The sequence below is a fragment of the Panulirus ornatus genome, chromosome 19 (assembly GCF_036320965.1).
Source record: "Panulirus ornatus isolate Po-2019 chromosome 19, ASM3632096v1, whole genome shotgun sequence".
Taxonomy (NCBI): Eukaryota; Metazoa; Arthropoda; class Malacostraca; order Decapoda; family Palinuridae; genus Panulirus; species Panulirus ornatus.
The window spans coordinates 2,129,745-2,142,795 of record NC_092242.1 but is presented as its reverse complement, the minus strand read 5'-3'; positions in this window follow the sequence as shown (position 1 = coordinate 2,142,795).

The following is a 13,051-nucleotide window of genomic DNA, read 5'->3' as shown; positions in this document are numbered from 1 at the left end:
ATGTCATGGCCTTTATTTTACTGTCTTTTCAATCCGTGATCTTTAAGTCAATTTCCATTTGCAGTTGATCAAGTAGGCCTCAAAGTTTACCCTGACACATTCTCAACTATCATCCTCTCCTACAGTCTAATTCTAGGAACACAATAAAGCTATCAATAATTATCAACTTCATTTGTGAGAACCATGAGCATGTGCCCAGATGCGAACATGAATGAATGTGTCACAGGGAAGACCTGTAAAGGGAAGAATTGAGTTTTCTAACAAAAGAACTGTACCGAAATATTCCGGCATCGCATCATTTCTAAGATCTGTGTCTTCATCATACTAACAACCATAGATGTTCCTTAATTCTTCTGCAGATGATAATGGGACTCAGCAACCTCACCTTTGCAACTAAGAATTGAGCAAGTTTCCCACTAACCAGTGAACAGTTTAATCATTCAGAGAAACTGATGTGGGGGACTATGGTATTTACAAACTCTTCGCTTCATCTATCATTCACATATTTCTTCGTACCCGTAACGATGTATTCTCTATACTAACGAGATTTTGACTGGTATATCAACATGAAAAGGACAATGTACTTCAGTCATTCCAACGGACAAAAATTTGCCTGTTGATTCAAACCGAATGAGAATCAAACCCGGGTAAAGATAAGTAATGAGAAGCCGACCAAAGTAATTACTCATTTTTTGAAAGTAAACAAGATATGAAATGACTCTCTGGTTCTTGCTCGTCAGGGAGATAATAATAAAGGTAAATTTGGTATGAATATAAGCCTATTTGTCCGTTATCTCCACTTGTATAAACTCATTCTAAGTCAAGATATCGAGGAAGGTATTTCTACTTGCCTATTAACTTTATATATATATATATATTTTTTTTTTTTTTTGCTTTGTCGCTGTCTCCCGCGTTTGCGAGGTAGCGCAAGGAAACAGACGAAAGAAATGGCCCAACCCACCCCCATACTCATGTATATACATACGTCCACACACGCAAATATACATACCTACACAGCTTTCCATGGTTTACCCCAGACGCTTCACATGCCCCGATTCAATCCACTGACAGCACGTCAACCCCGGTATACCACATCGCTCCAATTCACTCTATTCCTTGCCCTCCTTTCACCCTCCTGCATGTTCAGGCCCCGATCACACAAAGTCTTTTTCACTCCATCTTTCCACCTCCAATTTGGTCTCCCTCTTCTCCTCGTTCCCTCCACCTCCGACACATATATCCTCTTGGTCAATCTTTCCTCACTCATTCTCTCCATGTGCCCAAACCATTTCAAAACACCCTCTTCTGCTCTCTCAACCACGCTCTTTTTATTTCCACACATCTCTCTTACCCTTACATTACTTACTCGATCAAACCACCTCACACCACACATTGTCCTCAAACATCTCATTTCCAGCACATCCATCCTCCTGCGCACAACTCTATCCATAGCCCACGCCTCGCAACCATACAACATTGTTGGAACCACTATTCCTTCAAACATACCCATTTTTGCTTTCCGAGATAATGTTCTCGACTTCCACACATTCTTCAAGGCTCCCAGAATTTTCGCCCCCTCCCCCACCCTATGATCCACTTCCGCTTCCATGGTTCCATCCGCTGCCAGATCCACTCCCAGATATCTAAAACACTTCACTTCCTCCAGTTTTTCTCCATTCAAACTCACCTCCCAATTGACTTGACCCTCAACCCTACTGTACCTAATAACCTTGCTCTTATTCACATTTACTCTTAACTTTCTTCTTTCACACACTTTACCAAACTCAGTCACCAGCTTCTGCAGTTTCTCACATGAATCAGCCACCAGTGCTGTATCATCAGCGAACAACAACTGACTCACTTCCCAAGCTCTCTCATCCCCAACAGACTTCATACTTGCCCCTCTTTCCAAAACTCTTGCATTCACCTCCCTAACAACCCCATCCATAAACAAATTAAACAACCATGGAGACATCACACACCCCTGCCGCAAACCTACATTCACTGAGAACCAATCACTTTCCTCTCTTCCTACACGTACACATGCCTTACATCCTCGATAAAAACTTTTCACTGCTTCTAACAACTTGCCTCCCACACCATATATTCTTAATACCTTCCACAGAGCATCTCTATCAACTCTATCATATCATATCATATCTATCATATATATATATATATATATATATATATATATATATATATATATATATATATATATATATATATATATATATATATATATATATATATATATATATATATATATATATATGTGTGTGTGTGTGTGTGTGTGAAGGTGACATCGCACTTCAGTAGCTCATACAATTTATCTAACATGCAATTTCCTATACATGTGACACATGTTTCGTGGAGACAAGCCACCTCGTCAGGTGCCAGTACTTGAAAAAGTTATCTAAATCCCAACATCACTCCTGAGTCCCACCGTTCAGCACCAATCAATACAGACCAACCACTACCCGCTTTGTCTGGTAGTAACCGTTATAAGGGAGAGCGATTAAGGGGGGGTCACTTGGCGTTGGTTAACTTGGGTAGCTGGGTGTGTCTTGAACAATCTTTTTTTTTGCTTTCGTGTTTTGTCAATTCTCTCATAATGTTTTAGTTAATATATATATATATATATACACACACACACACACACACACACATATATATATATATATATATATATATATATATATATATATATATATATATATATATATATATATATATATATATATATATATGGGTAAACAAATGGGTGAAGAACCTTAATAAAAGAAGATAGGTATTGACCAGGAGGGTGGAGTTATTTTTCGATGATTAAAACGTTTTTTACTCTTACCTTCTGTGTGTGTGTGTATGTGTGTGTGTGTGTGTGTGTGTGTGTGTGTGTGTGCAACTTTATTTGTTTCTAAATATGTACGGTAAAAGCATCACATGTAACCATGAGAACCCTGTGATCAATTTCATTCGTACTAATCTTTGCCTTTTGCAAGTGTATCTATTAAGAACCTACAGCGAACGACAGGTCGTCAACTCCCCAGACACGTATCCTCGGTCAACATTGCCATGAACCCCTCCAGAAACTCCTTAACTAAGACTTCACATCCCCATACCCGCCCCTGCAGTCAACACACTCAGGAATCTTGCAACAAAGCCATCCTAAGATCCTTGACTCCTACAGCCTGTCCTTCCAGTCAACAAAGAAGCAAGATATTCCTAGTAATATCTCCACTTGGACCTTACAATATGAACCACAGAAAAACATGGCACCTCTGTTTAGCCCGAGGTCCTGTAACGCTCCTACAGATCTTTTGTTTGATATTTGAAACCTTTATCTTGATCACGACACTTCCAAGAACCTCCAATAAATACCTCGAAAACTCTTCAGTTGCCAAAACACACCACTCCAGTTATCTGTCTAGACACCTATTCCTAGCCATCTACGCTGGGTTGGTGTAACCCACTGTGGTTTCTCTTCCTGCTCTTCATTTTTCCAAGAATTAAGATTTACCGTTTTTATTGTGCGCTTCGTCCCAGCGTTTGCCTTTCTGGGTGAACTGTTTACAGTGCAAATGTCAGCTGACGGAATACGTAATGTAACCAATGATGTCATTGTCAGTTATAGAAATATGTTGTTTACTGTGAATTACGTTTTTCTTTTCTTTCTTTTTTCTACGGGGTCTACAGAGTCTGAGATGATGTTGGTTTCTTCCAGGAAGAAACTATTTACCAGTAAATCCATGGCAGATGTGCTGTGATGGGTCCTTGTCTTGTGAAACTTTATATCTTCTCCGAAATGTTTGGGTTCAAAGACTTCATCTTAACCTCGTGACCACATATATGTTTATGATGAACTACAGCAAAACCTTCCTCTTCAACTGTTTCTGGAAGAACCGAAGGCATTCATCCCGTTCTTATCTAGTGAACCAATACTTCATCAAGCGGTAACAGAGGAGGAGGAGGAGGAGGCAAGAGCTGAAGACCAAGTCACGAGAGGAGCGTGAACACGATCACTGATGATGCTGCCAACCACGATGCTTGTGTTGATGGGAAAGTGGGAGTATCTTCACAAGAAAAGATATATATATATATATATATATATATATATATATATATATATATATATATATATATATATATATATATATATATATATATATATATATATATATATATATATATATATATATATATATATATATATATATATATATATATAGTGAAGGATTTCATAAGTTCGATTAAAACGAAACTAAGTGTGAAAAGATAATGAGAGTATCTTGTATACTCTTACAGTGTTGCTGCTCATGACATAAGGTGAGTTAGCATGGCAGATATGGAGTATCAGATTACTTCCACCGCGTCATGATTACCCCGTCTGCAAGAGCTGCTTGATTTAGACACTGATCCTAGTGTCCCGTGTGTACGAGTGGAAGGTCACGGTGTTGACCTTACACCATGGTGACCCTCTCATGCACGACTGGCAGGCCATGGCGCTACTCCTGAGTCGTGTTGTGTCCTTGAGAGGTGGACGGTGTCAGGGCGTGTAAAGTGGTTCTCCCCTGTGTGACGACTGTGAGTCTAGCGGTGGTGTTGGGATTCTGGTCATGAGTTCCTGGACGAGCCAGTGACGTCAGCTGACCTAGATACCCCGCCCCACACCTGAGCAGCCGGGTGACCTCCCGGGGGCTTTGGTTGTAGGTCAGTGTTACAAGAATGTGTGGACACCGGGGTCAAAGGTCGTGCGCGAATCTTTGTTTTGACATGTTTTGCTGCGAGGTTTCATAATAGGTGAATACACACACACACACATACACACACACACACACACACACACACAAAGCCTTCTCGTGTTTGCAGTTACATTGCCAGTGAAACATCATCTTCGACGAGGCTGTGTCGTCGGCAGTTGACGAAAATGAGTGTGGTAAATGAATGCACATGTATCGTTGTTCCCTGAGAGCAGCACAATGTTCTCATCCACTTGGCATCTGAGAAACTTCCTAGCCAGGACCCAGTCCAGAATCTGATCCAGAACATCGGCTTCACCTTCTCTTGGCAACATTCTCACATGGATTGCTTTGGTTCAGAGTGTTATGATAAGTTATGATAAGTTATCTGAATGATCATTCTTTTGAATGAGACGTGACCTACCCTAGTTCATGATACTATTGATATGATAAATGCTATAACCCAAGTCCTACCTCAGCCCGTGTCTCTCACACACGTCTGACCGTCAGTGGTTCCAATACTGAACGAAATGACGCCCTACGTTCCCTCGCAGGATTCCGGGGAATCACAATCTTGCAAATGGATCCGTCATCGCCCCTCGACCTTTGATAGCCACTCAGGTAGCCGTCCACCCTCAGGCCGTGTGCTCCTCTCCTTGGCTGATTGGTCTCCTTGGTGAGCGTTGGTGTGTGGCGGCTGTAGCTCTGGGTCGGGTGTGTGCGTGTGACTGGCTAGCAGGGCGAAAACACAACGGGTCCCTCACACCTAAAGCTATAACCAAGGCAAACGTCGCTACTTCACCGAATTGCTTCAGTAGGTTTCATTCTTAGTCTTGCTGGCTGATCATCTGGCGATTGGATGCTAACCCCTGGAACACGAAGGTGCGATCCTTGAGTGCGATGGTGAGACCCTTGAGAACAACGGTACGATCTGAGTACGACGGATACGATCCACGAACACATAGGCACAATCGTTGCACAACAAAGGTGCAATCCATGAGCATGACGGTCCAGTCCTTTAGCGCAACGACCTAACCCTCTGGTATGATTACTTGACCTTTGGCCAAGGGTCAGGTCAAAGGCCACACCATCATACCTAGGAGTGGTACACTGGGACTGAAGGGTTATACCGTATTCCTCACAGGGCTTACCATCCTGCTCAAGGATCATACCGTCGTGTTCAAGGTGCGTACTGTCTTGCTCAACAAATGGCTAAAGATATTTCGGTGTGTGCACATACCGACTTGAGCCTTTCTTCTCCAGAGGTGCAATCTTGATATAATCCTCTTATCATATGTTTAATCTCTCTGTACCTTTTGTACACACCCACACACCCACCCACCCACACACCCACACACACACACACACACACACACACACACACACGCCCACCCACCCACCCACACACCCACACACACCCACACACACACACACACACACACACGCCCACCCACCCACCCACCCACACACACCCACACACACCCACACACACACACACCCGCACACACACCCACCCACTCACACACCCACACAAACACACACACACACACACACACACACACACACACACACACGCACACACCCGCCCACTCACACACCCACACACACACACACACACACACACACACACACACACACACCCACCCACACATCCACACACATTCAAGGTCTGTATGCCATACCTTGCCAAATGCGTCATTGCAACATCTTTTAATACCTTACTTATCTGGTGTTTTTTGCTTTTGCATCTGTCATGGTTCCTGTTGTGTTTACGATAGTGTGGGTTCCACTCGTTCTAGAGAATCTGCAACTGAATTTCGTTTAGTTTGTTTTAGGTAATCTTTATACATCGTACTCATTACCCTTTTTATTCCTAAGAGAGAGAAAGTTTTGTAATAACTAATTTGTTCTGACTATTCGCAGAGTACAGACATTCAGAGGATTTTTGTTCTTTTAAAAGTCATCAAAAAGTATTTAGCTGTAAAGGATGGTGCTGTGGGATGGTGCTGTGGGATGGTGCTGTGGGATGGTGCTGTGGGATGGTGCTCTGGGATGGTGCTCTGGGATGGTGCTCTGGGATGATGCTTTAGAAAAAGAATATTTGATTCATACATTTTGCTTTACTAAGGATTCCTGAATCGTTTTCTAGGAATTTTCTTAAATCTTTCAGAAATTTCACCTCTAGTTTTATCTGTTATTCTGTGGGAATCTTTCTATTTACGAGTGATTTTTACAACTTTATACCCATAAAAAGGAAGACTAAAAATCTCAAAAGCAAACAGGTAGACGTATATGGAAAACAAAATATCTGTGGGAACAGTAAATGTACAGGAACTCACCAGGGAAAAACAGTAAAGAAAAAAAATGAGCCATTATGAATCATTGGATAGATCGATATGTGAAGCATTCGGACACAACCAGACAAATACATGTTCAATTTAACATAATCGTACAATGTAGAGAGAAACCTGGAGTAAATGAGGAAGTAATGATAAGAGGAAAAGAAGAATTGGTGAAGAATTAAGAATGATCTTGGTACGAATTTTGATCTAGAAAAGCCCAAGCGATTCTGAACTGTAATAAATAAAATTAGTGAATAGGAATACTCAAAAATTACTGTACATAACAGATGAAAGTGCGAGTAGGTTATACTAAGTTAGAGAGATAATTAATGAAGAAGTTAATAGCTTTTTTCACAGTCTGCTGAAAATGTTGAATTCCAAGAAGCAGAGAAAACTGGATCAACAAACTGGACAATCAACATAATCTAGTCTTCTTAGTAACCCAAAACCTTGAGCACATTGATCCTTTTCTCAGTCCTTCGGTTGTTCAAATGAGTTGGGTGTGATGACTACGTAGTTACAAGTTTAATGATATATGCAGACGGACCTGTAATATTTCCTAAATCTTGACAGATTCATTACATCGCACGTTGGTATTATTCATGTGTTTATCTGATTCAGTTCAAATAAACATCTACTAGGGTCCACCACCACATATATTCGTTTTCTTCTAAGTTAAACTTGAAGAAAAGAAACATAGGGATGACTATAAAATCGGATCCAAACCTACTCGTGTTACAGAAAAGAGGGAATACATGGAAGAGAATGGACCTATGAGATAGCTTAGCTAACCAGGTCTGATAGCAAGATTATTCAACGAGCTTTCTCTTCCTAAGGAACAATACAATGTTCTCGTGGACTCTGTATCCTTACGCCCATTTTTGTAACCATGAAAATCGAAAACAAACTAATGATAAACAGTGGACAATGAACCCAATTATGATGCAAGTTATTCCACAAAGTGTACTAATACGTTTTTGATGACAGGATGTAGTAGAGTGTAGATGAAGTATGTATATACGTAAGTGTTGGTTCAGTCGTCAATGTTACCAGTGACCAAGATGATAGACTCTTCTTAGGTCGTTGGGTCACAGAACTGGATTTAGCATCAAGTCAGAATAGATTCATAAATGTCTGTTAGTATATACGCATCATCACGGATGATTTATGATTAATGAAGGCAATGAAATGACATTCAAAATTTCACCAGAATCATTGAAGTGCCTTGGTTACAGCAAGGCATAGAGGGCCTTATGATGTAGGCTAACAAGAGATTGAACAGGATGCAGCAGACAGATTTCGCCCTAATGAGGCTTCGTGGTTTATATCACCATGATCGTTAACATATAACATGGCTGTAAGTAATACATATTAGAACATAAGTATTTTGCCTCGGGTCCACGACTGATATTATTTGCGGATTCGTAGATATAAAGTTCACAAATGTTACTGTTTGGTATTTCAGTCTTTCAACACAAAGTCTGGAAAGGATTCAATGGTCTGTCTCTGTATGCCTGTCTATGTAAGTGTGGAATTATTATCTGTAACTCTGTGCAATTATTTTATCAATTCAGTGATGCTGAGGAATCCATCGATCTAGGCCCATGTCAATCTCAGCCCATTATAAACAGTCAATTATCATCTCATCATCACTCAACTTGATATTTATGATAGAGGTGAGCTTAATGTAACATTATTGTAGTCTGCATTTGCTGTTAAGAAAACAATTGTTCATGACATCCACTGAGAAAATAAGGAAAGGAGTATAGTGTAAACAGCTGTCATACTGATATTCATCAATAAGATTCAAATATCTGATGAAATACCATTTTTTCATCAGTCTGCAGCTGCGCCTGGAACACTTCGTCACCCAGTGGTATTTTTGGGTCGTGCTTTCCTATGAATTCGACTCATTGTTCTCATTCATACCGAATGCGAATAAAATCATGACCACCTTGAGAGCCGGTCTATAATCACTTCCGTAACGACTTTCCTCACGAAATATAACTGCAGAAGTTGATGTAAGTATGAATAAAGTTCTCAGGTTTATGTTATGGATTTCAAGAAACTCTCTTGAGGACGGAACCGTCCAAATAACGGATTCCTTTGTGTGCCCAGCTTTGGACGGGGAGTGACGAAGCCACTTCTGTCTCCCTCGATAACTTTCGTTGCATTATATATTCATGAGTCAGCCTCGCCAGCGTTTTGTGGCTCACGATGATTATTGCCGAGGCCTGGCATCTCAGGCTGCGCTGCTCACAGGAACCTTCGTGTTCGAGGCAAATTCTAGTCATCTTCTCCCTCATTCACACTGAGAAATGCGCCTTGCTCTTTTGTTTGCCCAGCCACGGTCATTCTGGAACCCTTCCGCAGTCTGTTATTAAGATTTGTGTGCAGCCATGCTCAGAATTTTTTCCTTATTACTTTTTCTTTTAACAGTGAACTGTGAGCGAGTGTTCAAACTTGTTATTTTCTGTTTCATCAACCAGTGGTCTTCCACAAGGACTTCAATTTTGAGTAAAGTTATCATACTGGAATTCTTGATGAAGAAGGATGTCGGGAAATATGAATATCTATGATATTCAGTCACCAGGAAGATCAAGATAGGGAGTATCTGAGGGAAGATGGTCCAGAGAAAGTAATTAAGGAATGGAACCCCAGGGCTGCTCATAAATGCCCTTGTTAACGACGGGTTCTCTGCACCACGACCAAGTTAAACATATACAAAAGAAAGGAACCCTAACTACGTCATCTCAGCTTACATGATGAACACCTCATCTTCCGGAATTAGAGGGGAGGGACAGTATGGAGGGAAGGACACTATGGTGGCAGGATGGCTGGAGCAGGAGGAGTCCAGGTGGTGACCCCTGGGACCGCGCTGTGGCCTCCTTTAACTCCTCCCCCTGGGCGAGTGACGTGCACCCACCACTCCTTCTCTTCCCCACCCACTCCTCGCCAGCACCCTAATGTCTTTCGCGTGGTGGAGTATCTATGCTTCTCATAAATCACTACAGTAATAGATGGAAGACTATGCCATCTCGTCTCTAGGAATATGAATACCTGATCATACTCAACATTGTGGACATTTTTCTATGTCAGAGCTTTTAAAAGAAAAGTCTTGCAGATTTAGACTAGTAAAGTTACACGAAGTTCTAGAGTGCAAATAGTGGATCCTTTGAGGGTTCTTACCACAGGAGTTAAAGTATATATTCAGGATTCACACTCATAGACTTCTCATGGCACGGTAGTAACCTATGTTCCCCTTGTGCACAGAAGCGATAATTACGAGATTATAGATTTCCTGCCAACGGGCAGTTATGTAACAGGCTCGTCCGCCGTCACATAACGGAAACAACGCTACGTCAACCGTTACGACCTCCAACCACCCCTCTGGTTCACCTCTCATCACAGTTGTGTAACACGGGTCTCTAGATACTGGTCGCGCAACGGTGTGTTGTCCTTCTATGTTTTTACATGATGGAAGAAATTTCAGAATGATTGGCACTAATCTTTTCTTTTAGAAAATTACTGAAAGACACTGTATTATTTATCTTATGTAACTTATGTATTAGAAAAGTTTCTGATTCCAAACTGTGGTACACGTGGAAGGTGCAGAACAGAGGACAAGATGTGGCAGGCCAGGCGACTCCATCAGATCATGTCAATTAGATCATGTCACTAGAACATTTATGTGTAGAGTAATGTTCCCCTTAGCAACAAATACGCATGAATTAGATATCGCGCACTAAAATGGCGTTTTTATTATCACTCTCCATTTGAACACATGAAGAGCAATGTAAAGCCTTACTTCTCATCCCAGCGACTGTAGGTACATCAAGACACAAAATGACAGATCAAGATGCTATAGTAGATCGTTTACATTTCCTGACAGAAGGCTGTGATGTCTATACTTCCTGACATGGGGCTATGATAATCAACATTTCCCCCCTCACACTACATCATAAGTATGGTACTCCCTAACGTTTGTCTCCCTCACACTACAACTTAAGTGTGGTACTCCCAGCTGCTTGACTCCCTCACAGTACAACATAAGTATGATTCTCCCTACTGTTTTTCTTCCTTACGGTGCAACATATGTATGGTACTCCCTACTGTTTTTCTACCTTACAGTACAAAATTAGTCACTCTGTTCTCTCAGTGAAGTCTGACATGCCTCAACAACTTGTTGGTCTATTCACTGCATGAGTTACGTTACCCTGATCCTGCAACCCAATATATTACGATAACTTCCTCGTTAGTTATCTTATCTCTTATAGGGAGCAGCAGATAACATGATAACCCTGTACGTCCCTCAGTCATAATTCTTATTGTTTACGACATAAATCATGCTTGAATACATTATTTGATTTATATCATTACTTTTGTCCCTCATAGACTAACTGCACCGTCTTGTCTTCCTCCTACAGATTTACGGTACCATTTTATCTGGCCCCTACAGACTAGTTTTGCCATCCCATAAGCCTCCAGCAGACGACATGCAACGTCCAATGTGCCTTCAACAGACCAGGTATACATTGTAACTGCCTCTAACAGAGTAGATCTACCGTGTTATCTGTCTTTAAAAGACCAGCTGTAATGTTCTGTGTACCTAGTGACGACCAGATGTACCGTCCTATCTGCCTCTGTGGACAAGGTGCACCTTCCTACATGTCGCCTGTCGTCTCTACCAAGAAGGACATGCCCCTGCAGGTAGGTGATCTCCTCCTGGTTGGTCCTGCTGGTCATGTTGCTGGTCATGGGAGATAATGAGGCGCAGGTGTTGGTGGAACAAACTGTCTCACTTTCCTCCGCAGAAAAATGAAGAACTGCTTTTGGTTTCATTCTTGCCAGTCATCTAATTTCAGAAATTTGCATATTTCTAACATGAAACCTGGATAGAGGTTCCTTGATAACTATAGTCTTTTTTTTACTTCACTTCATGAGGGTATGACAAGATTTATTCCTTCATTATCTATGTAAAAACTTTCAGTGTATGGAGCAGTGTACGACAACGAATGTCAGGGGATAATTCTCTAGATTAATAAAAGTAACTTCTTTATCTTTATCACAAGGTACTCACGGTAACGTTTGGCTTTAAGCAGGTGAGACGAAACAGTCATGCAAGGATGCAAATCGCGAAGTTCAGCATCACTGTCAAATCTTGGAAGAAAAAGGTTTGGTCAGCGAAAGAAGGAGTCTTCAGGAATCTATACGGTCCTCTACTGGCCCGATTCAACTCTGGTCTGGTCCAATCCTGGTTCGGTCCAATGGTGGCTTGGCCTCACCCATTGCTGTACGAAGACACCGTTGCCTCCTTTGCCTAGTGTGTTATGTCAGTCTTTTGTTTCGCCTTTATCTGCCCAATTATTTCTTCTCTCGCTATCCTTTCCTCCTTTTCTTACCTCTCCATTCTTCCTCAGCCTCATCCTTCTCCTCCTTCTCTACACGCTCCACCCTCCACCCCATCACAGACCATAACATACCCTTTCGCAGATTAAGATGAATTGTGACCAATAAACACCAGCAGCAACATTGTGACCAATAAACACCAGCAGCAACATTGTGACCAATAAACACCAGCAGCAACATTGTGACCAATAAACACCAGCAGCAACATTGTGACCAATAAACACCAGCAGCAACATTGTGACCAATAAACACCAGCAGCAACATTGTGACCAATAAACACCAGCAGCAACATTGCTTGAGGGATCTTCCTCAGCTCTGCGCCCTGAGATGCATCATTGGTGCCCAGTCTTCTGAAGACGAATTTGCCTGAGATTTATTTAACTGATGTCGTGTTCTTGACCACGAGGAGATTATTTGTCCAATGTTTGAAAATAAAAGCGTTCAAGAAGCATTCCAGAGATGGTGGTATCAGCCAGCCTGGTGGGCAGGTGGAGAGACACAGGCAATATAGATGATCAACTAAACTATATTTTCCTGATCGTGCCCGCTCGCACGGACACA